The sequence below is a fragment of the Macrobrachium nipponense genome, chromosome 43 (genome assembly GCF_015104395.2).
Source record: "Macrobrachium nipponense isolate FS-2020 chromosome 43, ASM1510439v2, whole genome shotgun sequence".
NCBI lineage: Eukaryota > Metazoa > Arthropoda > Malacostraca > Decapoda > Palaemonidae > Macrobrachium > Macrobrachium nipponense.
Window position 1 is genome coordinate 39,902,430 of NC_061104.1, and position 26,880 is coordinate 39,929,309.

Sequence of the window (26,880 nt, forward strand, 5' to 3'; positions counted from 1 at the left end):
GAAACAGAGGCCTAGACATTTGCTGACAATAAAGATCTGCACGACTTGATTAGATCGTTTGAAACGACAAAATCGAAGGAACTAACTCCACCCAGCTGGAACCTGGATGTAGTTCTCAAGTTCCTTTCGTCGGACAGATTTGAGCCTCCCCACGTAGCTTCGTTCAGGGATATAACAAGAAAATGCTTGTTTCTCCTATCTTTGGTCGAAGCCAAGCCTAAAAGGAATGGTTGGCGACCTTCATGCCCTCCTAGAAGATGAAGTCGGCTTTAACAAAGACTCGGCCTTTGCTCGTTTAGACTCTGTTTCTAGCGAAGAATGAGAATCCATCGAATCCCTGGCCCAAGAGATTCGAGATCAAAGGCTTATCGAGTCTAGTAGGGAGAGAAACAGAGAGGTCTCTTTGCCCGGTAAGAGCCTTGAAGTTCTTCTTACAAAGAAAGAAACAAATGGGAGGCTCTAGACAAAGTCTTTGGTGTTCGATTAAGGACCCCACAAGAATCATGTCTAAGAACGCATTAGCTTTCTTCATTAGGAGCGTCATTACGGATGCTCACAAGTTCTGTCCTGACGACTCTTTTCCGCTTTTAAGAGTAAAAGCCCATGAAGTTAGAGCAGTGGCGACGTCTCTCTCTTTTCAGAAGAATATGTCATTAAAGAAAATCATTGACACGACATATTGGAGGTGCAATTCAGTTTTTGCATCTCACTAACTTAAAGACGTTCGCGTGACCTACGAGAAATGTTTTTTCTCTGGGACCATTTGTATCGGCGGATACAATACTAGGTACAGGGAGCAAAACACCAATCCTTAAATTGTATACCTTCTACTAGATATGTTCTAGGATTCCTGCTGACAAAGAGGACTTGGTGCTGCACTGGCGGACAGTCACTGTTGTTCAGTAAGGAACTCTTGTGATATCTTTTAGGGGAGTATTTAAAATTTTCATACAATGAACTTACCTGTCAGATATATACATAGCTAAGACTCCGTCGTCCCCGACAGAAATTCAAATTTCGCGCCACTCGCTACCGGTAGGTCAGGTGATCTACCTGCCTGCCCTGGGCGGCAGGACTAGGAACCATTCCCGTTTTCTATCATATTTTCTCTGTCGCCGGTGGTATCAACATTGTTGTTACTACTCTGACTGAATTCGCTTTTCAAGACTTTATTGATCATCTTTATTGGATTTCTTGGTGACGTACTGGATCGTTGTTTTGGATTCGCTACTGTGTACTGGAATTGACTTGCTTTTGATTTTTCTAATAGAATGTCTGATTCAAGTGTTAGTGTGAGTGTGTGTGAATGTAGGCTGCAAGGTGAGGATACCGAAGGGCTTCGGTTGATCCTCACACTGTATGTCGTAAATGTAGGGGGTTTGACTGTTCTTTGGCTAACACCTGTATTGAGTGTGAAAAGTTGGATGCTAATGAATGGAAGACTCTAACTTCTTACTTGAAGAAGTTAGAGAGGGATAGGATTAGACGGGCTGCACAAAAAGTGTGAGTACAAGGCCTATTGAGCCTTTTTTCTGAGTCTAACTCTCCTTTTGTTAATGAATATGATTCTCCCTATGTATCTGAATCCTCACACGCTTTGCATTCGGATTCGGCTTCTGAAATCGCCAATCTGAAGGCTACTCTTTCGTAAAATGAAGACAAAGATGGCGGCCATGCAAGGTAAGGCTAGTGATTGTGAATTGCAAAGTGAAGTGAGTGTTCCCAGTGTTGTGGAGGGGGCGTCTGACCGTCCCTGCGATGCTCCCAGGCCTAGACCTCTTCCAAACTCACATACCCAGGCCAGAGATAGGAAAGTCGAAGTCGTACGGAGGTTGTGGGGAATCCCCAACGGTCAGGCGTCCCTTCAGCAGGTTCTGTTTCGTTACAGTCTGCTCAGGACCGCTCAAAATAGAAGCGTCCTACGAGATTGTTTCTCATCGTCCGGTTCTCCTTCACCTAAACGAGGGTGGAAGGACTCGGATCTTTCTAGGCCACTGAAAGGCATTGGAAAGAGCGCGCGTTCGACTCGAGCACGGAAGCGCTCTCGGAGGAAGCTCCTTCTTCTTTCAAGAAGGCCTAAGCGGTTTACGACGCCTCCGTAGAGCTGTATTTGATGATCGCACTCCTTCGAGTTCTCCTGCTTCTTCTATGAAGAGGACGCTGGGGTGGCTTCCAAGAGGATTTTGCTTGCAGTTCAAGAGCAGATTGCTCTTTGGTTGGAGTTCTTTCAAGGGATCCCCCTCGCAAGAAGGACGCTAGACTTCCTATTAAGAAGTCTCGTCTTCTTTCTCCAGCCAGACGTGAAGCGTCCGCCAGACATAGGACGTCTTCCAGGCAAGAAGAGTCGTACAAACGTCAGGATCTTTCCGAGCGAGTTGCTCGAGATCAGGATACGCTCAGGCCTGAGGCGCCAGCCAGGCGCGAGGCGCCAGTTAGGCGTGAAGATTCAGCCAAGCGCGAGGCGCCAAGCCAAGCGCGAGGATTCAGCCAGGCTCGCGAGGGCGCCAGCCAGGCGCGAGGAGTTTGCGTGAGGCGCCAGACAAGCGCGAGACGTCAGCCAGGCGCGAGATGCCAGCCAGGCTACACGCTCAAGCCAAGCGTGAAGCGCCAGCCAAGCGCGAGGCGCCGGCCAAGCGCGAGGAGCTGTTCAGGCACGAGAAGTCAAGCAGACGCGAGACTTCTTTTAGACGTGAGAGAGAGTCGGTTCACTCTATGAGCCCCTCTCCTAGTAGGAGTTTGTCACCAGTAGAGAGAGAACGGGATGAAGATCCTCTCGTTTTTCAGGCTGATTCTCCACAAGGTAGAGAAGGAGATTCGGAAGAAGAGGGTGACGGGAGAGAAGGAGTCTCGAACTATAAAGTTCTAACTGACCTTCTTTTACGAGAATACGGAGATTCTTTAACTCCTGCCGCTCCTCCTTCGCCTCGATCACTGTTTTCGAGTGCGACTGTGCCTAAGTCTTCGTCGGTCTTGAAGATGAGACCTACGATCTCTATGAAGAGAGCGCTTCAGTCCTTAGACAAATGGATGTTGTCTAAGAAGGATCTGGGCAGGACACCTTCTGTATGCCTCCAGACATACTTTCTGGCAAGAGAGGTTTCTGGTACCGAACTGGGGAGAACATGGGCCTCTCTTCCAGCGGCAGCGAAGCGGACTTTTCAACCTTGGTTGACCTCGTCAAGGAGACACGCTTGAATGGAGCTCGCGTGTCTTGGGCTATTTCGGAGACGGATCATCTCCTCAAGGGACTCTTCCATATTTTGGAAGTGTTTAATTTCTAGACTGGTCCCTTGGGGTGATGTCTAAGAAAGCTCATGACTCGGATGGTCTTGACCCCGAAGTCATTCTCAGTATTCTTGCTTGTATTGACAAGGCGGTACAAGACGGATCGGGAGAAATCTCCTCTCTTTTCGGAGCAGTACTCCTTAAGAAGAGGAGTATTTTTAGTTCATTCCTAACCAAGGTGGTTTCTCCCTCACAGAGAGCAGCCCTGGTTTTCGCTCCCATGTCTGACTTCCTGTTTCCTTCTCAGTTAGTGAAGGACATTTCTCGATCACTGACTGAGAAGGCGACTCAGGATCTTCTCCTGCAAACTGCAAGGAAGAAGAGACCTCTTGTTTCTGTTGACAAGAAAGGACCGACTTCTACGGTTCAGCCCTTTCGAGGAGGGCCTCTCTCCAGAGCTACCTCTATGAGTAGAGGTCTTGAGAGGAGAGGTAAGGCTCCTTCCCGTCCCTTTAAGAAAGGGAAGTGAGACAGACAGCCTCCAAAACACCAGTGGGGGCCAGGCTTCTCAAATTTGCAGACGCCTGGTCACTCATAAACTCAGACGCCTCTTCCATGTCCATAATCAGGAAGGGATATCTTATCCCCTTCCAAGACAGTCCTCCACTAACGACCATTCCGCGGGAACTGTCAGCCAGATACAGGGACCCTGTACTGAGGGATACTCTTCGTCTGATGGTGAATCAAATGTGGGACAAAAGAGCTATAGAACTGGTTCTAGAGCAAAACTCTCCGGGGTTTTTACAATCGGCTTTTCCTGGTTGCGAAAGCCTCGGGGGGCTGGAGACCAGTTTCTAGATGTCAGCGCTCTGAACAAGTTCGTTCGAAAGGAGAAGTTCTCTATGGAGACTTCGGCCTCAGTCCTTGCAGCGTTACGTCAAGGAGATTGGATGGTGTCGCTGGATCTCCAGGACGCCTATTTTCATGTCCCGATTCACCCTTTGTCGAAGAAGTACCTCCGTTTCATGACGGGGGGAAGGATCTTTCAGTTCAGGGCCTTGTGTTTCGGCCTATCCACAGCGCCTCAGGTCTTCACGAGCCTGATGAAGAATGTGGCGAGGTTTCTTCACCTCAAAGGCGTCAACATCTCTCTCTATTTGGACGATTGGCTCATCAGGGCCAGAACAGAGAGACAGTGTTTGGAGGACCTTTCTTTGACCCTAGACCTGATAAAGGCGTTGGGACTACTCGTGAACCTCGAGAAGTTACAGCTGATTCCCAGACAGAACTTGGTCTATCTGGGGATTCAGATGGATTCTCGGGGTTTTCGAGTATTTCCTTCGCAAGAGAGAATCGTGAGAGGCTTGGAAAAAGTCTCTCTCTTCTTAGGGAAAGAACGAACTTCGGCGAGGGAATGGTTAAGCCTACTAGGCACCCTTTCCTCGCTCGAACAGTTCTTTCCTCTAGGAAGACTACATCTTCGCCCTCTTCAGTTTTTCCTAAGGAGATCGTGGAACTGGAAGACGGGACTTCTCTCCGACAGTTTTCTCCTTCCAAGGGAGATGAAACCACACCTGCAATGGTGGTTTGTCCCCTCTAAAAAGAGAACAAGGGAATTTCTCTGGAAGTTCCGAACCCAAACCGAGTGTTGTATTCCGACGCATCGGAGAAGGGTTGGGGAGCAACACTAGGACCGAGAAGAAGTGTCAGGCACCTGGAAGGCCAGCACAGGTGTCCTGGCACATAAATTGCAAAGAACTTCTAGCAGTTCACTTAGCGCTAAAGTTCTTCGAACCCTTTGTGACGAACAGTGTGGTCCAAGTGAATGTGGACAACACTACAGCCCTGTCCTACCATACATTCGGAAGCAGGGAGGAACACACTCAGTGTCGCTCTACGAGATAGCAAGAGATCTGCTAATTTGGGCCTCACAAAGAAACATCGCCCTCCTAACAAGATTTGTTCAGGGGACGAGAAACATCAGGGCGGACAGACTGAGCAGGAGAAGCCAGGTCCTTCACACAGAATGGACTCTTCATTCAGAGGTGTGTCAGAGTCTTTGGGATCTCTGGGGCACTCCTCACGTAGATCTGTTCGCCACATTCCTTTCCAAAAGGCTGGAAGTCTTTTGTTCAGTGGTGGAAGACCCAAGAGCTCTCGTGGTCGACGCCTTCCTGCTGGACTGGTCTCATGTGGACGTGTACGCTTTCCCCCCTTTCAAGATCCTGGGACAAGTGTTGAGAAAGTTCGTAGCGTCCAACGGGACAAGGATGACCCTGATAGCCCCGTTTTGGCCAGCGCAAGATTGGTTTGCAGAGGTGCTGGAGTGGACAGTAGACTTCCCAAGATCCCTTCCAAAAAGGATGGATCTTCTCAGACAGCCACACTTCGAGAGGTTTCATCAAACCTCCCCGCTCTCGCTCTGACTGCCTTTCGACTATCGAAAGACTTGTCAGAGCGAGGGGGTTTTCTCGCGAAGCTGCAAGCGCTATGCTAGAGCCCGCAGAGCTTCCACTAGACGAGTCTATCAGTCGAAGTGGGAGGTATTCAGAAGGTGGTGCAAGTCTAAGAAGTTGTCCTCCTCCAGTACCTCTATAACCGAAATCGCCGATTTCCTGTTGTTCTTGAGAGAGGTCTCTCATTTGTCTGTATCGACAATCAAAGGATACAGGAGCATGCTGTCGGCAGTATTTAGAAACAGAGGCCTAGACATTGCTGACAATAAAGATCTGCACGACTTGATTAGATCGTTTGAAACGACAAAATCGAAGGAACTAACTCCACCCAGCTGGAACCTGGATGTAGTTCTCAAGTTCCTTTCGTCGGACAGATTTGAGCCTCCCCACGTAGCTTCGTTCAGGGATATAACAAGAAAATGCTTGTTTCTCCTATCTTTGGCGACAGCCAAAAGAGTTGGCGAACTTCATGCCCTAGAAGATGAAGTCGGCTTTAACAAAGACTCGGCCTTTTGCTCGTTTAGAACTCTGTTTCTAGCGAAGAATGAGAATCCATCGAATCCCTGGCCCAAGAGATTCGAGATCAAAGGCTTATCGAGTCTAGTAGGGAGAGAAACAGAGAGGTCTCTTTGCCCGGTAAGAGCCTTGAAGTTCTTCTTACAAAGAAAGAAACAAATGGGAGGCTCTAGACAAAGTCTTTGGTGTTCGATTAAGGACCCACAAGAATCATGTCTAAGAGCGCATTAGCTTTCTTCATTAGGAGCGTCATTACGGATGCTCACAAGTTCTGTCCTGACGACTCTTTTCCGCTTTTAAGAGTAAAAGCCCATGAAGTTAGAGCAGTGGCGACGTCTCTCTCTTTTCAGAAGAATATGTCATTAAAGAAAATCATTGACACGACATATTGGAGGTGCAATTCAGTTTTTGCATCTCACTATCTTAAAGACGTTCACGTGACCTACGAGAAATGTTTTTTCTCTGGGACCATTTGTATCGGCGGATACAATACTGGGTACGGGAGCAAACACCAATCCTTAAATTTGTACATACCTTCTACTAGATATGTTCTAGATTCCTGCTGACAAAGAGGACTTGGTGCTGCACTGGCGGACAGTCACTGTTGTTCAGTAAGGAACTCTTGTGATATCTTTTAGGGGAGTATTTAAAAATTTTTTTTGAGAATTTTTGTATAAATGAGTTTTTCGTTTCGAGTTATGGGTTGTTTGTTATGAGTTCGGGGATAACTCAGAGCAATTCTATATACTAACATGGTGGTTAGGATCAGGTGGTCGGGATTGGTTATGCTCCTTCACAAGGTGTGTTGTCATAGAAGTGGTCCAGTACCCATTGACAAAGTCCTTTTAGGCTCTGCCGAGTAAGCGGTTCTTATACCCATCGACAGACCCACAAGAACTCTAGCCATAGATCTAATATCTCGCTAAAGTCTTGAGGTGATGCAGACTACCGGGCTACAGCCACGAAGTCTACCACCTATCAGGTAGGAACCAAGGTTTTTTCTTTTATACCTACAACATATGTTGTTTACCTGTCTATTCCATATTAGCTGTCTCTGACCCTCCACCAAAGGGTGCCAATCAGCTATGTATATATCTGACAGGTAAGTTCATTGTATGAAAATGATGTTATAATACAATAAAGTTTCATACATACTTACCTGGCAGATATATACGATTAATGGCCCACCCAGCCTCCCCGCAGGAGACAGGTGGAAGAGAGAAAATATGATAGAAAACGGGAATGGTTCCTAGTCCTGCCGCCCAGGGCAGGCAGGTAGATCACCTGACCTACCGGTAGCGAGTGGCGCGAAATTTGAATTTCTGTCGGGGACGACGGAGTCTTAGCTATGTATATATCTGCCAGGTAAGTATGTATGAAACTTTATTGTATTATAACAATATCATTTTTGAGAATTTTTGTATAAATGAGTTTTTCGTTTCGAGTTATGGGTTGTTTGTTATGAGTTCGGGGATAACTCAGAGCAATTCTATATACTAACATGGTGGTTAGGATCAGGTGGTCGGGATTGGTTATGCTCCTTCACAAGGTGTGTTGTCATAGAAGTGGTCCAGTACCCATTGACAAAGTCCTTTTAGGCTCTGCCGAGTAAGCGGTTCTTATACCCATCGACAGACCCACAAGAACTCTAGCCATAGATCTAATATCTCGCTAAAGTCTTGAGGTGATGCAGACTACCGGGCTACAGCCACGAAGTCTACCACCTATCAGGTAGGAACCAAGGTTTTTTTCTTTTATACCTACAACATATGTTGTTTACCTGTCTATTCCATATTAGCTGTCTCTGACCCTCCACCAAAGGGTGCCAATCAGCTATGTATATACTGACAGGTAAGTTCATTGTATGAAAATGATATTGTTTATAATACAATAAAGTTTCATACATACTTACCTGGCAGATATACTACGATTATTGGCCCACCAGCCTCCCCGCAGGAGACAGGTGGAAGAGAGAAAATATGATAGAAAACGGGAATGGTTCCTAGTCCTGCCGCCCAGGGCAGGCAGGTAGATCACCTGACCTACCGGTAGCGAGTGGCGCGAAATTTGAATTTCTGTCGGGGACGACGGAGTCTTAGCTATGTATATATCTGCCAGGTAAGTATGTATGAAACTTTATTGTATTATAACAATATCATTTTGTTCATGAAACTTACCTGTCAGATATATATATAGCTGTATTTTCTGACGTCCGACAGAATTTCAAAAACTCGCGGCACACGTAGTGGGCAGCCAGGTGGTAGTACCCATTCCCGCCGCTGGGAGGCGGATATCAGGAACCATTCCCATTTTCTATTCATATTTTTTCTGTCGCCGGTGCTGGAAACAACTGTTTGCAGTACCTCCGTCTAGGATTTTTGGATTATCTCGCTTTAAATTATCTGGATTGACTTTTGGTATCGACTCTGGATTGTTGGATTGGCACGCGTAATAGTGGATTGGTTTTTGATTTTGGTTTTGGATTGGCTTTTCTGTGTACATGATGTCGGGATCAAGTACAGGGAGTTTCAGAGTGTGTGTGAGGAGTGAATGTAAGGTGAGGCTTCTTAAACCTTCAGTTGATCCTCACACAGTTTGTATGGAATGCAGGGGGCATGTTTGCTTGGTTGATGATCGGTGCAATGAATGCAAGGATTTGTCAGATGATAATGGAAGATGTATGAGACCTATCGGCGTAAATTGGAGCGTGATAGAGTCAGGAGGTCTTCCTCCAAGAGCAGTTCTACAAAAGGTAAGGAATGTAATATTTCTCCTCCTCTAACACCGGTAGATTTTGTTCAACCTAATCCTGTTTTGTTGCCTTCGGGCCCTATTGCTGTGTCTGGAGAAGTAACGCCCTTTCTCTGATTCTCGAGTCTATTTCGTGCTCTTGAATCGAAAGTGTTGGCCTTAGAAACTGGCCCTGTGAAAGTTTGTGATAGTGCCCCTAGTGTTGTGGAGGGGGCGTCAGATCGGCCCCATAATGCCTCTAGGCCTAGACCTCTATCGGACTCCCAGGACTCAGGGAGTGGGTATGTCGAAAGCCGCAAGAGGGTTACGGGGGCTCCCCACCGATCTGGCGTCCCTTCGGCAGGCCTTGTTGCTAAGTCCCAGGCTGCCAAGGAGCGCGCACGAGCGCGCGTCCTGAAGGATTGCTTTTCATCCTCCGAAGCGTCCTCCCCGCACAAGGGGTGGAGCGCTCGGAGAGACTCTCGTCCGTTAAAAAGGACTTTTCGTTTTGAGGACGCTTCACGTCCTATGTCACCGCTTTCTTCAGAGGACGCGTATGACGCTTTTCCTCCTCAGAAGAGAGGTAGAGTCTCAACCGACGAGGACGCTGGGTTGCGCGCACAGGCGTGTTCCCCTGAGATGCAGGTAGCTGTACCTGCGAGAAGGAAGGAGGCGTCCCCTCGCCCCTCGCCTTCTCGCAGGGTTCGTCCTGCCCTCCCTTCTTCTTCGTCACCTACGAAGAAAATCCTTTTGTCCCTTCAGGACCAGATTTCGTCTCTCATGGCTCAAAGGACTCACCCAGCAGCAGTCAAGCCTAAGCGGAGAAAGGACGTCAAGCTGCCCGTCAAGAGGACGAAGCAGTCTCCTTCTCTCTCATCTCGTTCGTCTCTCTCTCCTCCTCCGGATCGTCACCGTTCTCGTTCTCGCCAGTAGAGCTTACGCTCAGCAAGACACTTTGCGCTTTTGAGGACGCTCGCCGTTCGAAGCAGGACGCTTTGCGCTCTCGGCAGGACGCTTTTGAGGACGCTCGGCAGGACGCTCGCCGTTCGAAGCAGGACGCTTTTGAGGACGCTCAGCAGGACGCTTGCCTGGCTAAGCAGGACGCTTTTGGCGCCTCTCGTCAGGAAGCTCGCGCTTCCTCTCGTAGGGACGTGTCTAGTAAGACAGTTCCCGTTGTTTCAAAGGACGCTCTAAGTTCACAAGATGTATGTCCTTCAAAGGATCGTCGTAAGGGCGAGTCCGTACCTGAGCTTGACTCCCAATTAGCGGAAGTCTTTGTTCAGGCCTAAGGCTGCTGGACGTACGCCCTCTCCGGATGGACGTTCTCCAGTTCCTCTTAGAGAAGAAGGGGAACTTAGTAGTCCAGCGAGTTCAGTCGAAGAAGAACCTCCTGTAGCTTCGGCTGTCTCAGACTATAAGGTTCTTGTGCGGCTGTTACGTTCGTCCTTCGGGGATAAGTTTCAGCCGGCAGCCCCTAGGTCTCCTCCCTCTCAACTTTCGTCTTCTAAGTCAGTCAAGACTCCTGAGTTTGTCGAGATGAAGACGTCGCTCTCAACCAAGAGGGCTTTCAAGAAGCTCCAAGATTTTATGTCTCGAAGGAAGGACCAGGGCAAGACCACTTTCGCCCTTCCTCCCTCTAGACTCTCCGGGAAAGGAGGCATTTGGTATGAAACCAAGGAGGACGTGGGGGTAAAGGTTCCTTCGTCCGCTCGGGGATGGTTCGGAAGAGCTGGTTTCTCATTTTGGAACAGCTTTCCTGAAGAAAAGAGCTCTTCTATGTAATTTTACCGCTAAGTCGGTTTCTCCCGCTCAGAAAGCGGAATTGCTCTTTGCGCCTCTTTCGGACCATCTCTTCCCCCAGGCTATGGTAAAGGATCTTGCGGCGAGTTTGCAGGAGAAGGCGACCCAGGACCTCTTGGCACAGTCTTCAAGACGCCCAGCAGTTCCTTCTACATCTTCATTCGTTAAACCCCCGAAGAAAGTCAAACCCTTCGCGGGGCACTCGAGAGCAGCTCCTCGAGGAGAGGTTTTCGAGAGGAAGAGCTTCATTTAAGCCAAAATCCACCAAATGAAGATCTTGTCCTTCAGACGCCAGTCGGGGCCAGGCTGAAGTTCTTTGCGGAGGCATGGAGGCAGAGAGGGGCGGACCCTTGGACTCTCAAGATCGTAGAGCAGGGGTACAAGATCCCCTTTTTACATCCTCCTCCTTTAACATCAACTCCCAGAGACCTCTCTCCGACTTATCAGGGAGAGAAGAAAAGTATCCTTTTCGATCTTTTAGACCAGATGGTCGAAAAAAGAGCGGTGGAGCAAGTCTTGGACCTGGGGTCACCGGGCTTCTACAACAGGATTTTCCTGGTGCCGAAGCAGTCGTCGGTTGGCGCCCAGTCCTGGATGTGAGCAGGCTCAATCTTTTTGTGGAGAAAAACAAGTTAAAAAGGGAGACGCCTCAGTCAGTGCTAGGAGCCTTGAGACCTGGCAACTGGATGGTGTCTCTGGACCTGCAGGACGCGTACTTTCACGTCCCCGTCCACCCTCTTTCAAGGAAGTACCTGAGATTCGTCTTAGGCAACAGGGTTTGGCAATTCAGAGCCCTTTGTTTCGGTCTCAGCTCGGCCCCGATGGTTTTTACAGTTATAATGAGGAATGTAGCGAAGTGGCTCCATTCTTCAGGGATCAGGATATCCCTCTACCTCGACGATTGGCTGATCAGAGCGTCGTCGAGAAGAAAATGTCTGGAGGACCTTCAGTCGACGTTAGCCCTAGCAAAGTCCCTGGGTCTTTTAGTCAACTCCGAAAAGTCACATCTGACCCCGACACAGTCCATCGTGTATCTGGGGATTCAGATGGATTCAGTGGCTTTTCGGGCGTTTCCATCCCAGGAACGTCAGCAGCTGGGTTTAGAGAAAGTCGCAGCCTTCCTAGGGAGAGAAGCTTGTTCGGCGAGGGAATGGATGAGTCTGCTGGGCACCATTTCCTCGCTGGAAAAGTTTGTCTCGTTGGGAAGACTGCACCTCAGGCCTCTTCAATTTTTCCTTGCGGAAGAATGGAAAGCGAAGGAGGACCTGAATGCGATCCTAAGGATCTCAAACACAGTGAAAGACCACTTAAGATGGTGGCTCGACCCTCAGAAGTTGCGAGAGGGCTTCTCCCTAAATCTTCTGAGCCCCGACCTAGTGTTGTTCTCAGACGCTTCCATTTCCGTTCTCAGACGCTTCCATTTCCGGTTGGGGAGCAACACTAGGGGGGGAGGAAGTGTCAGGCTCCTGGAGAGGGGAACAGGTAGCCTGGCACATCAATGTAAAGGAACTGGCAGCGATCTTCCTGTCGCTGCAGTTCTTCGAAGACAAAGTGTCAGGCAAGGTCATTCAAGTCAACTCGGACAGTACCACAGCCCTTGCATATCTGAAGAATCAGGGAGGAACTCACTCCCGATCCCTTTTTCTCCTTGCAAGGGAAGTTCTGCTATGGGCAGACTTAAGGCAGATCAAGATCCTGACGAGATTCGTGGCAGGGGTACAGAATGCAGGGCGGACCTTCTCAGTCGTCGAAATCAAATTCTGCCAACAGAGTGGACCTTGCACCAGGAAGTCTGTCAGCAATTATGGAGACTGTGGGGACGTCCTCTAGTCTACCTGTTCGCTACGTCGAGGACGAAGAGGCTTCCTCTGTATTGCTCCCCGGTCCTGGATCCAGGGGCAATTGCGGTGGACGCGTTGCTCTGGAGCTGGACAGACCTAGATCTTTACGCCTTTCCCCCATTCAAGATCATGGGGGAAGTCATGAGGAAGTTCGCAGCTTCAGAAGGGACAAGGTTGACTGATTGCCCCGATGTGGCCAGCAAGAGAGTGGTTCACAGAGGTCATGACTTTCCTTGTGGACTTCCCAAGAACGTTGCCCTGGAGGAGAGATCTACTCAGACAGCCTCACTTCAAAAGGTATCACCAAAACCTCTCCGCTCTGGCTCTGACTGCGTTCAGACTATCGAAAAGTTGGCCAGAGCGAGAGGCTTTTCGAAGGCAGCTGCGAGAGCAATCGCTAATGCTCGAAGAGCCTCTTCAAGAGCTGTCTACCAATCTAGTAAGTGGGCCTCCTTCAGGGCATGGTGCAAAAAGGAAGGAATTTCCTCTTCCACGACCTCTGTGAACCAGATAGCAGATTTCTTGCTCTATTTAAGAAATGTGCAGAAATTGGCAGTTCCTACAATTAAAGGTTATAGGAGTATGTTGTCTGCCGTTTTTCGCCACAGAGGACTGGACCTCTCCGACAATAAGGATCTACACGATCTCTTAAGGTCGTTCGAAACCTCCAAGATTCCACAGGCAAGACACCCTCATGGAATCTCGATGTGGTTCTGAAGCATCTAATGTTAAGTCCCTTTGAGCCTCTCCACGAAGCTTCTCTACGGGACTTGACGAGGAAAGCGCTTTTCCTAGCTTCTCTGGCGACGGCGAAGAGAGTTAGTGAAATCCAAGCGTTCAGTAGCCTAGTGGGCTTCAAGGGGGACAACGCTGTCTGCTGTTGAGCCCGACTTTCTTGGCAAAAAATGAGAACCCGATCTTTTAGACCAGATGGTCGAAAAAAGAGCGGTGGAGCAAGTCGTGGACCTGGGGTCACTGGGCTTCTACAACAGGATTTTCCTGGTGCCGAAGCAGTCGTCGGGTTGGCGCCCAGTCCTGGATGTGAGCAGGCTCAATCTTTTTGTGGCGACGGCGAAGAGAGTTAGTGAAATCCAAGCGTTCAGTAGCCTAGTGGGCTTCAAGGGGGACAACGCTGTCTGCTCGTTGAGCCCGACTTTCTTGGCAAAAAATGAGAACCCGTCTAATCCTTGGCCCAAGAGCTTTGAGATCAAAGGTATGTCGGGTCTCGTGGGTCAAGAACCAGAGAGAGCCCTGTGCCCTGTCAGGGCTCTCAAGTTCTATGTTCATAGAACTAAAGAGATAAGAGGTCCCTCAGGTAATCTCTGGTGCTCGGTGAAGAGACCAGATTTGCCGTTGTCGAAGAATGCTGTGGCTTTCTTCTTGAGGACGTCATTAAAGAGGCTCATTCATCTTGCCAGAAGACTGATTTGAGCCTCTTTAAAGTGAAAGCTCACAAAGTCAGAGCCGTAGCTACTTCTCTTGCCTTCCAAAGGAATATGTCTATCAAAGATATCCTTGATAGCACCTTTTGGAGGAGTAATTCCGTATTCGCCTCACTTTACCTCCGGGATGTGAGAACGATTTACGAGAACTGTAGTTCTTTGGGGGCCATACATTTCGGCAGACACAGTTTTGTGGGTGAAGGTAGCTCTCTCCCTATCCCTTAGCTTAGTTTAGGTTAGTTTTATTGTTGTGTTTTTGGTTGATGGTGAGATCTTCTGTGGAAATCTCCCATTCTTTAGTTTAACTGTCAGGGGTTTTTTGGTTAGTTGGTCAGGTGGTGGTCGGTTGCTGTGTTACTCCCATATGTTTGGCTAGATGGTCTTGTCACATTGAGGTCACGTCCCCGTTGACAGAGCATCCAGAGTGCACCAGCACTACAGGTCTACACCTGGCTGGCAACTCTGATAAAAGCAGAAGCAGGCTTAAGTGACAGTAATCACAGAGTCTACTTTGCTAACAGGTAAGGAACCAAGAAGTACATCATTTACTTAATTTAAGTTTCCTAAAAAATCCTATTCTGTCTCTGCCCACCATCCGAAGGTGGGATTCAGCTATATATATATCTGACAGGTAAGTTTCATGAACAAAATGTTATTGTTATAATACAATTAAGTTTGTTCATACTTACCTGGCAGATATATATAATTAGAGTGCCCACCCTCCTCCCCTCAGGAGACAAGGGTCATGAATAAAATATGAATAGAAAATGGGAATGGTTCCTGATATCCGCCTCCCAGCGGCGGGAATGGGTACTACACCTGGCCGCCCACTACGTGTGCCGCGAGTTTTGAAATTCTGTCGGACGTCAGAAAATACAGCTATATATATATCTGCCAGGTAAGTATGAACAAACTTAATTGTATTATAACAATAACATATTGTTATGATACAATAAAGTTTTATGCATACTTACCTGGCAGGTATATATAATTAAATTCCCACCCTCCTCCCCTCAGGAGACAGGGTTCAGAGAAAATCTGAGGAAAACGGGAATGGTTCCGAGCACCAGCGCCACGGGAACGGGGTGGCGATCACCTGAGCTACCAGTGTACTAGCGGTTGTCGCGAGTTTTGAAATTCTGCCAGTGCGACAAGAGGATAAGCTACATATATACCTGCCAGGTAAGTATGCATAAAACTTTATTGTATCATAACAATATCATGTTTAAGAATTGCTTAGTGTCTCCTGTATATCGCTTGTAGCCTCAGGGCAAATAATTTTCAGAATTTCCAATGCTCTCGGTAGATGTCTCATTCTTCCATTAAGAAGAAATCAACTCTACTACACAATTCCATACAGTTCCATTAACATAGGCATCTCCTTAACTGCTTGGAGATGTTAGAATGTCCCCTCCCAATAATGAGTTTCAAGTTATCATAGGATCTGTCCTTAATTTAAAACTGCCATGGCCTGGGGTCAGAAGCAATGGTCTATGTGTTGCTGAGGGTGCCATTCTGGAGGAATTTTCAGCACCTGGAACCTTGTAGATGACAATGTTTTCTGTTGAGAGGAGATAAGACTTTTCACTGTCTTACTTCCAAAGTTATCGTTCCGTATGTACTTTCCTCAGTATTGTATCAAGTACCTTTAGATCTTGCTGAGGACCAGCACTGTAAGGTGTTGAGATTGAAGCCCCTTCATCTCTATATCAGTCTCTTTATCTGAATTTACTGTAAAACCTTTTATTTAGCAGTGGTTAAAAAGTAAAGTTAGTGTCGGCACCCTTATTTAAGCTGGTGTAAAGGGAATGCTATTTTAGCTTTCTGCCTAAGAGTTGAGGGTGATGTTAAGGCTATGCTTTACAGTGCCCTGTAAGAATTCCAATGTAACCCCTTGGTGGGGAAAAATAGGGAACTTCTCTATTCTGTTGGCCATTTAAATTTAAAGGTTAAACCTAGAACATTTATATCATCCTTTTAGAAACCTTGAACATCTTTGTCAAAGGTAAATGCTGGAAGAGGCAAAGTTAACCTTTGGTTTTGTGGTTTTTAGAAACAGGTTGTTGTCAAAGGTTAAGCCTGGAAGAGGCAAAAATCAACCTTTTGTTTTGTGGTTTTTGGGAAATATAGCTGTCTTTGCCAATGGTAAAGCTTGAAGGCGAAGTTAACTTTTTGTTTTTTGGTTTTAGAAAACCTGGAATGTATTTGTGAAGGTTAAGCTGGGAAGAGGCAAAATTAACCTTTTGTGTTGTGATTTTTAGAAACTTTGTCAAGGAACACAAGGTCTTCTGTGATGTATTGGATAGGCTAGTGCATGAGAACTAGCTCCATATCTTTTACCTTTATTGAAGGTAAACATTCATAATGTGAGCAGCAGTTGTAACTTCATTTAGTGTTAAGTCAATTTGTCGCTCCAGAATAGGATTGATGTGTCACAGTAGAAGTACAATTTGGTTTTTGCCCGATCACTACCTTAAGTATACAGAATTGTGTTTGAAAACAGTAAAGCCCTTAATCCGCTACGAATAGTGGGTAGTCTTTTCCTGAACCAAAAAAAGAGGAATTCTTTGGACTTTTGTTTAAATCCCGGATTTTAATATTTTGGGGAGCGTGAAGGTAGAAATTTTGTATAGGAGCGTACCTTTATATTGTAAAGGTAGTATTTATTTTAAGTGACTGTCGTTTTATAGGGCTTTTGGACCCAAGCACAGGGGTTCCTCATACCGCTTGCGTTTCATGCTGGCTGAATCGAAGCGGTTTTTTCCGCAAGGCTGCTCTTTGCTACATACGCATTAGAGCCTTGCTCCCTGAATGGAATCCAACTTCTGGAGGTAGTAAAATCCACCAAGGATTCCAGATCAGGTGAGAATGTTTTGGGTTTTGTACAAGTAACCTTTAGCTCAAATGGCTGAGCGGAGTTTTGTCTAGCTGCACTACCCACCATCCTCTTCTTAATGTGGGAATTGGCTAAATTTAACAGTAGGTAAGATTCATCTCAAATAATATAAATTTTCATAATAAAATTTATTATTTGGATACTTAGCTACTGTTAAAGTAGACCCACCCAGCCTCCCCACAACTAAGTGGGCTGTCAAGGAGAATTTTGACAAGAGCTAAAACATTCAAAACACACCTGGTGGAGAACAGGTAAACTAAATAGTCATCCAGGCAGCCATTCAATTTTTTTTAATGCTGAACCTTGATATACGAAATTAATCCGTTCCGCGGCGGCCTTTGTAACCTGAGCTTTTCGTATCTTGAACCGCATTTTACATGTAAATTGCCTAATTTGTTCCAAGCCCTACAAAAACTCCCCAGTAAATTTTATAATAAAGCTAAATTGACCAATAAACAATGAAATACAACAATTGGACCATTCAATACCTAACTTAATACATACTACTAATATGCACTACATAGAACCTGTAAATAAAATGTATTAGTGTACATGGTATACAAGAAATACTGTACGTACATACATACGTTTGTAGTAAAATGTGGCGACAGAGGATGAAGACAAACGGGAGAAAATTTGTTACATAGTACGTACACTTAACTTCACGAAACACATTAAAAATGTCAGGAAATATAGACTAAACTTTACGAAACACATTAACAAAACCGTAACACTGAACTTTACAAAAAACTTAAAATTAATTTTTTTTTTCTTTTTTGATTTTTAAATTTTTTTTTACTTTTTTATACTTTACGTTTTTATACAAAATTTCAATTTCTTCACCACTTTCAACTCTGTTTTTTCATAGTATCAATTGGATCTTCCTTTTTGCATACTCCTACTAAAGGCCTCTTTAAAAAATAACTTTCCAAGGAAGATTACTTCTGTCTACTTTTCACAATGTTCCTGAAACGACTCGGGCAAACGTCATCGAACTGCGCAAGCATACGACCTGTGTAAGCCTTTTTGGGGTGTGTCTTTTCTACAAATGATTGCACCTTGTGAAAAGCAGCTAGAGCATCCTTAATTTCTGCCGTTGTCATAGGGTCGTCCTCCTCCTCCTCGCCGCTGCTAGAGAACTCTTCTTGAACGACGTTATGTTGCATGGCCTCCAACTCCTTCAGGTCATCTGTTGTAAGCTCCTCTTGGTGCTCCTCTAGAAGGTCATTGATGTTGTCCTCGTCGACGACCAGCCCCATGGACTTGCCGAGTGCAACGATCTCGTCAAGATCTGGTTGCGAAACAGTTTCAGGATCGTCAACTGTTCCTGAATCTGCAGCAGCTTCGCCCACGTCGAATCCCTCGAAGTCTCGGGCGGATACTGCATCAGGCCAGAGTTTCCTCCACAAAGAATTCAAGGTTGGCCTCGAAACCTCCTGCCAAGCTTGATCGATGAGTCGGATGCATATCACAACATCGAAATGCTCCTTCCAAAATTCACGCAAGGTGAGGTTTGTGGTATCAGTGATGTCGAAACATCTCTTGAAAAGATGTTTCGTATACAGCTTCTTGAAGTTCGATATCACTTGCTGGTCCATGGGCTGGAGAAGAGGGGTGGTGTTAGGCGGAAGATAAAGAACCTTAATAAAAGAATACTCCGCTAGTGTATCTTCCTCAAGGCCAGTGAGCAGGGGCATTGTCCAACAACAGCAGACATTTCAGAGGGAGGCACTTCTCTTTCAAGAATTTCTTCACTGTCATGCCGAAACACAGATTTACCCACTCAGTGAACAAAAGTCTCATTACCCAGGCTTTTGCATTAGCCCTCCACATCACTGGAAGCTTCTCCTTAAGCACTTTGTGGGCCTTGAAGGCTCCAGGAGTCTCCGAATGATACACAAGGTAGGGGCTTCACCTTGCAATCCCCACTGGCGTTTGAACAAAGTGTGAGCATAAGCCTGTCTTTCATAGGCTTATGCCTGGGTAGCTTCTCTTCCTCTGTGATGTACGTCCGACAAGGCATTTTTTATCCATAAAAGGCCAGTCTCATCACAGTTGAAGACTTGCTGAGAACTGTAGCCTTCCTTGATCGTCATCTCGTCGAACGTCTTAATAAAGGCTTCGGCTGCTTTCGTGTCTGAGCTGGCTGCCTCCCCATGCCACACCACCGTTTACGGAATTTTTCAAACCACCCAAGAGAAGCCTTGAAGTCTGGGGTTGGTGTCGATGTCCCTTCTCCTCCGTCTTCGGCCTGGGCAATCAAATCACCGAAAATAGCGCTGGCCTTTTGGCAGATTGCCGTCTCGGTTATCGTATCGCCAGCAATTTCTTTGTCTTTTATCCAGACAAGAAGCAGCCTTTCCATCTCGTCGTGCACGTGGCTCCTCGTGCTAGACAAAATAGTCACACCCTTGGAAGGTGTAGCTGCTTTGATGGCTTCCTTCTGCTTAAGGATGGTGCCTATTGTCGATGGATTTCGGCCATATTCCTTAGTGATCACACTCAATCGCATGCCAGCTTCATACTTTTTAATTATCTCTATTTTTGTCTCCAAAGAAAGTATCCTCTTCTTTCCATGAACTTCAACTTTCTTGGGACCCATGACTACATATATGCTGTACGTAATTAAGTTATGTAGTATACGTATGTACTAAAGTTCTCACACAACACAATAAAGTATTACTACAATGAAATCACTAACGAATTTACATTAATAAACGAAATCGTGTAGAACAAACAAATTCTGCGTGCGTATACAAACGATGCTGCTACTGAGTGGCCGAAGAAGCACGCTGCTACATAGATGCACGATGGGAGAGATGCTGACCAATAGGAGAGCAGGATCTTATGGCGGTGACTAGCATCAGGAACCAATGGGAGAGCGGGAGGATGGTGGCGAGTCTACTCAGTTGGCGGCGCGCGAGTTTTAAAATTGTTATCGGTGATCCGGGTGAATCTCGGGACTTTACAGCAACAACCTTTCGTATCCTGAACTATTTTCATATGTATAGCCAAAAAAATCTTCGTATATTTGCTTTTGTAACTCGAATTTTTCGTAAGTTGAGCCTTTCGTATGTCGAGGTACCACTGTATTCACTAATTACATACCTTACATATTTTGACATTTTCTTGACTTAAATCCATTTATTGTGATAAAACTATTAAAATACTTGAGTACAAGCATTTTTAGAGGAATTTTAGCTATTCATTGGGGTTTACGTACACTACCCCTGTGAATCCTGAGGGTCGACTGTATACAACACTTTAAAGAAATATTCCTACATGAATTTCCCTCATTTTGGTAACCTAGCAGTATATATGTTCATAGGTCTCCCTGGCAGAGTGACAGGAATCAAGTGTCCAGAGAAGGGCCTAACAGTAGACACTTGAATAAGATTTAATTTGGGGAATCTGTACATTATTTGCACAAGTTTTGCTGACATGTAGAAATATATTTACAATGCTAAGGAAGTTTATGAAAAAGTCTGTACTACATCCACAAAAAGGGTTTGCAAGTGATAACTTTTTAAGTGACTCTTACTTCTCATTATGATAGTTGTACGTATTTCCCACGTCGGGTGGGAGGACAATAGATAGTGAAAAGCAAAGAAAAAAATAAATAATATAGGATCATTTAGTTTGAACTATCTATTCACCCATCCCTTTTGGATGGTTTTGAGTGTCTGATGTTGACCTGCAAGGAAGCATTGCAATGTGTATACAAGATTTCTTTGATAATTGGATAGTTTTCCAGTAAGGAGTAAGAAAAGTCTTTTCCTGTTTGTAAGATAAGAGGGTGCAACACCCACCTTTACATCACAATGAATATTTTTCTTTTAGGAACAACAGTTGTTCTTTTAACGATTGTTGTGACCAGCGTATTGATTGGTCAGATGAAATAATGAATGTTTATTTAAAATGTTAGCAGAGGTGAGAAGCAGATAAGAATAGGAAAAAAAAAAGATCCTTATAACTCTAGGATGGGAAGTGGGGTTAGGAGTAAGAGTTTTGCATCTTTTCACAACCTTTCAGATAGCAGCTCTTCTCATTCTACCTATTTTCATAGTAATGCTTCTCCTTCAAAATTTTCTTCTCTCAAAACTCTCCGTATTAGAAGCCAGTGTATGTAGTCTTAGGGCTATGTTTGAAAAGTTTATGTAGGTAACCTCCTTGGCACTTTCTGCTTTACCTGCCCAGTTTAGTTGTCATTTTTTGCATTTCCCAAATGAGGCTGAGGAAGTGCCAGTGCCCTCCATCCTTGTTAGCCATTCTCTTATGTGATGCTCCTTCTGCTTTTGGTCCGGGAGTGAAAGCGATTTGTGCCCGTTGGCTTCTTCCTCTGGCCAACCTGGCCTGTGTTACACAGAGGTGGGCACTTGGTCACCAAAAGATAAACATGGCAAGATCAAGCAAAGTTCACATCAGCAGGAAGTAGACATGCTAGGTAAGGATAAGTGCTCTGACTCAATACCTGAATCCACATCCCCTAGGCCTTGCAGGAGGCCGCATACTCCTAGCAGTCCCTATCTGCGTTCTTTCTGTAGTCTTCCTGTGTAAGATGATTTGGTATTTTCTCAGAGGTGTTCGTTTTATATTGTACGCTTGCCTGGCATTGGAAGCTCTCTTGCGAGTATGCGCTCGCCTGCCATTGGACTCAGTTTGACAGCATGTGTTCACCTGACACCAAAGGCTTCTCTACTGTTAGACTTTTGCCTGGTTCCAAACGTTCATGTTTTTCTGTTTAGTCTCCCTGGTTTACTGGCAATGCTGGTTTGTCTTCATGTTTTTTTGTCCATGAGGGAGCTTCGTTCATGTAGCCGTGATTGGGTATGTGAACGTATTTGTTCTCCACATTCTTCTTCCTTTCTTTGGCATTCTCGTCAACCTTTGGCGCTTCATAAGTCAGTGTTAGTTTCTTCCGCAGACTGGAAAATAGCAGCTTGTGTCATTCACCTTGTCCTGTCTTGCGGTTGCTGCTTAAGGCTTGAAGGCATCTTTGTAGTTCCTGTTCTTCTCAGGCATCACACTTCCAGTCTCAGTCTCCTTCTTTCTTATCTCTGGCTACACCTGAGCATTCTAGGCGTTTTCTTCAACCAAATTCGACATCATGGATCCCTGGGGCTGCTTGCTTGCTTTTTTTTTTTTTTTTTTTTTTTTTTAACTGCTTTCTTGTTGAGATTTATACAATTTCTCTCTCACAAAAAAGGCTTCAGTGATGTCAGTTTTGTGTGGATAATATTTTACTACACAAATTTAAAATTTATCCCAATTTGCATATATTTATTTTATTAATGAGCAAGGGACATTCTACCTTTCTTTCTTCTCCTTTGAAGACAATTCCACAGCTATTGTCTGTGCTGCTTCCACTAAAGGTCCTACAGCTCTTATGTGTAGAGCACTGCCTTTGTATTACACCAATTCCACATCATGATCACTGACCTCCAAGCTTTACATATAGAACAATTACCTACTTTGCACTAGAATAATAAGAAACTTACAAAGACACAGACTGTTGCAAAGATATGCACTGAACAATACCCAGGCATAGACTGAGCCCTTTGCTTTGTTTCAGCTCAGTACCATATATGCATGATGCTCATACTAATCCCATACATGTTTTAGCTAGTTGTCTTTGTCCATCTTTAAGCTGAGCACAAGTCCATTAACCGACCAAAACTGGGACAAAATGTCCGTGAACTGAATTACCTGTCAATTGAGATATCCATCGACCAAGGTAGAAGTAAACTTAGCTCCTGGAAAACTAATGGGAAACTTGGCTAATTTTGAATAATTATGGTTGAATAAAAAGTATTTCTTGCGTGTGTGTGTACGTATGTATGAGAGAAAACGGTTGCTCACTCTGTAGGATCGAGTAGTTCAGAAGTCATTTTTCAGGGGAGCAAGGTAAGTAGAGTGTGTTGTTTAGTAACACTTTATAAAAAACATTTTGTAGGAAACTTGGTGTATCACACTGTTGGACTAGCTATGGTGTTGGGTTTTATGCTTTTTGTAGAGTAGAGCAAAAATAATTGTGTAGGGTTTGCCTACTGTTCTGTCAGTTGGTTTTTTATATATATTACACCATTTATAAAATTCCCCTTTTTTCACAGTTTTGTTGGCATAAGTGTTCAGTACTCACCTGTTTAGTTTGATAAGCATTTGATCACAAACCAGTCAGTATTGGAAGCTACATCTAGGATATAATATCTGCAATACTTAGGATATTTGTTTGTAAGGTATGTTCTAAAGTAGTTTTTACCATTTTTGTTTAAACGCTTCTTTATTCATGCATGTTACACAAATAGTTTACTCAATCTTTCTTTTTTAATTTGAAATTCTCTACATTATTATGTAAAATTGTTGTTCAGTTTATTTTTATCTCCAAGATTCATTGGGAAGGGGGAGGGGGGGAGAGAGAAGTATTCCATGATTTTTGTAGTGCGTCACATCTGACTGCTAATGGGCCTTGCAACATGTTCCTTTTAGGTCTCAGTGTAAATATATTTTTCATGTATTATTAATGGTTATGATGTCATTTTGAAGCTGAATCAGAAATGGAAAATTAAAATGAAAGGTCATAATAAGTTGAACTTAGTCAGAAGTGTTGACATTTGTATGTGTGAAAATGCCATCGCTCTCTCAAAGGTTTAAAGGTAAATTCTGCAAAAAAATAAATACATCTTACTTTGATTATGCAAATCAAGTGCTTCTGGTTTTGCTGTTGCTACAGAGATTGCCAGTTTAGAAGTGATGTACTACTTCAAATTATTTTTCTACTCCATACTCTTGACAAAAAAAAAAAAAAAAAAAAAAAAAAAAAAAAAAAAAAAAAAAAAAAAAAAAGCCCCTGTAAGAAACATTGCATAATTACATCTGTATTCTTTTTTTTTCAATTACTTTTGTGATCATTCACAAATTCAAACATTCAGGTTACAAAACCTTGAGTTGCTAACCTAAAATAAGAATTGACGTAGGAAAAGCTCATCTGATTAATGATATGTAAAATCAAGGTTCCTTGTTAGTGGATATACATTCCTCACCACTGACATTGATTTTCCCCATCTGCTCTTTTTCAACTGTAATGCCATATCTTTCCGTCCTTTTTTACAGTAGTATTCAGAGGAACATAGTATACAGACTCTCCTTTTCAAAAGGACCTGTACTCTGATGATAAGTAACTGTTCTTAGTGAAAAGCAGCACATTAGAGCCTTCAGTCACAGTACTATTATACATTATTACCATAGGATTTTGTCATAATGAATGTTTAAGACAAAATATCTGCAAACACAACACTTTTGGTAGGTGGTTTCTCTCATTCTGAGTGCATTGACCTTGGAGAGACAATCTTGGCTTTGTATTTATGGACATTCTTGTGTATAGAGTTGACTCCAGGGAATGTTTGTAAGGCACCGCCCTTGGTAAGATAGCTGTAGTCACAGGCAATTCATGATGTCTTGGAGAAGGTGAATGCCCAGATCTGTGGGTTGGGAAGTAACCTTTCCTTCAGCAGATCAAGCAAACGCCTATCCCCACATAATATCAGAGAATGCAGAGGTTACTCCTCAGCAGTTAGACTTGATAGGCTGCCAGCTGAAGGGTGACCTTCCTCTGGAGAAACTGTCCAGAGGGTCTTTTGTTTTCTGCTTTGTGACAGCTAATTTTACCAGGTTATACATTTTGTTTCTGATAATTTTCCAAAGTTTATTTTGTAAAATTATAATCACAGCTTACACAATACTGTAACAGAAAATAACTAAAATCAGTAACAGAGCAAGGAAAGCAGAATATTTTATTTTATGTGGATAGTGCACCATGCACATAAAAATGAAATATTTGGCTTTATTGGTTTGTGCACATAAAATTTTGTTAGTATTGGAATAAATTGTCCCTTGATTTTACAAATCATACCTTTTGTATGCAACACTTTACATAATAGTATTCACAACTTTATAAAAAGAAACTACAAAGACTACTATGAGATTCAGGGTCTCTGTAACACGGTTTTTTGGACTTTGCTCCTTGTCAAAGCATCAGATGTAGCTGAAAGTTGACATATGTATATTTTACAACCACACACAAATTTTGTCAGCATTATCAATAACCTAAACCCGATAGTTTAAATTTTTATAGAGTAAAAATGATCTAGCCGACGCCATGGCCAATGATTACGAGCCAAGAGTCGAAAAACATTCATTACGTAAGCAAGGTAAACAAACACCTTTTGACTAAATGTTGCCCCGCCCATCCACCAGACAGAAATTCCATCGGCTCTGAAACCCAAAGACTTTATGAATGGCGGAACGATACATAGATGTGGGTGGGGTATCAGTGCTAGAGTAGTAATACTACTGTAGCAGTAGTGCCGCAACAGTATAGCAGTAATATACATGAATTAAACATTTAGGCCAACTGCTGGGATCCTTGAGGATCATTTAGCACTTCTTATAACTACTCGAGAAATTAGTTTTTATAGTCAGAAATTAAATTTTCTAATCCAACAATGCCCATGATAGCCTTCAGTGTTATCCTGAATTATAACGAGGCGAAAGTGGGTGGAGCCTCATGAAGTCACCATTCTGACGATAATTATTGGTGAAGGTTTAAAGCCAATATATGGTACCGGCTATTTGTTTTTCAGTAAATAGGTAGATAACCAATAAATAAAAATTGCTTGACATTGGATATAGCAGTTATCAAATCAAGCTTGTCTACTATGTTTTTGATAATTACCAACTATTCCCTACATCTTGTCAATCTGATTGTGACCTATAAAGTAGACTATAATTTCTTTGGAAACTTATTTTGGGAGTTAGACTAATAATCGAAGTGTTTTTGTATTTAGTAACATATTTCGTTTGTTTGTTCATTATGACAATTATCATTGGAGAGGTTCCAGAGAAAGAGGGAACAGATGCTGTCATAAGTTACGTAACGAGTGCGTTCGAAACCTTTTCTCTGAGTAAGTTGGCCCGTCTTCAAAAAAGGTCACTTTTACATTGTAAGTACCAAATCTATTCAACCTACGTAGTGCAGAATACACTCAAAATTTATGTGTTGATATAATATGTAGTCTGAATAAGCGTTATATTTATGAAATGCATAGATAAAAAGTTATTGCGAAAAAACCGTGTTACAGAGTCCCTGAATCTCATAGTAGTGTATGTTTAATAGTGTTCTCAAGAGAAAAAAAAAACTATGAGTAAATGTGAGAAAGAACCTTTCAGTACTGTTTCTTTTAAGGATACAGAATTATTTGTGCTTTTTGTCACAAGTGAAATTAACTTAAATATAGTTGTTTTTTTTATGTGAAACAAATGGTATCCAGGTGTACAATACTTGTGTTCAGTCCATTTGCCTACTGAGCTTGTCTTAGTTTCTCTCTCTCTCTCTCTCTCTCTCTCTCTCTCTCTCTCTCTCTCTCTCTCTCTCTCTCTCTCTCTCTCTCTCTGAGTCTATACTAATACTACTGGAGAGGGATGATATGAACGTGGCCTACTTGATGAATGTAAGAAAATGAATGTTAAGCACCGTCCTGACATATTTGCTTACTCATCATACATCAAGTGCCAAAATTCTGATGCAACATAGGTAATCCTTTTGTATTGGCTTTGATGAGATCATGCTTTTCTGGAGAAAATACTGTGCATTTGATATTTAAATTTACTTTGCATACTTGCAAAACCTATCATTTAGTTTATCCCTTCTTCAAAAAGTCAGTCAAGTCACCCTTGGGTATTTTACGAATGACTCATATGACCCAATCCTTGTGCACAGTGAAGGCAGAAAATATTTTCATATTAATTTTGTGATTAGATGCACTTTTTGGGATAAAAAACATTTAAAAAACCAGGTATAACCATTTTTGTGTGTTTATTTTTTGAACTAAAATAATAGGCAGTTTTAAGCATTTTTATAGTGTTCTAAATATTCATGGATTCTAGGTATTCAGGGGGTTCTAGAACACATCCCCCGC

General features: G+C 43.9%; 1 protein-coding gene across 1 annotated transcript in view; it reads left to right on the forward strand.

Annotated features, from left to right (window-relative positions):
• The window catches only part of LOC135213896 (uncharacterized), a 141,453-nt gene that overhangs the window by 54,861 nt on the left and 59,712 nt on the right, over positions 1-26,880 (forward strand). Inside the window, exon 3 of the mRNA XM_064247992.1 lies at positions 23,017-23,142. The gene's annotated coding sequence lies outside the window, so the exon portion shown is untranslated. The remainder of the gene's footprint in view (positions 1-23,016; positions 23,143-26,880) is intronic.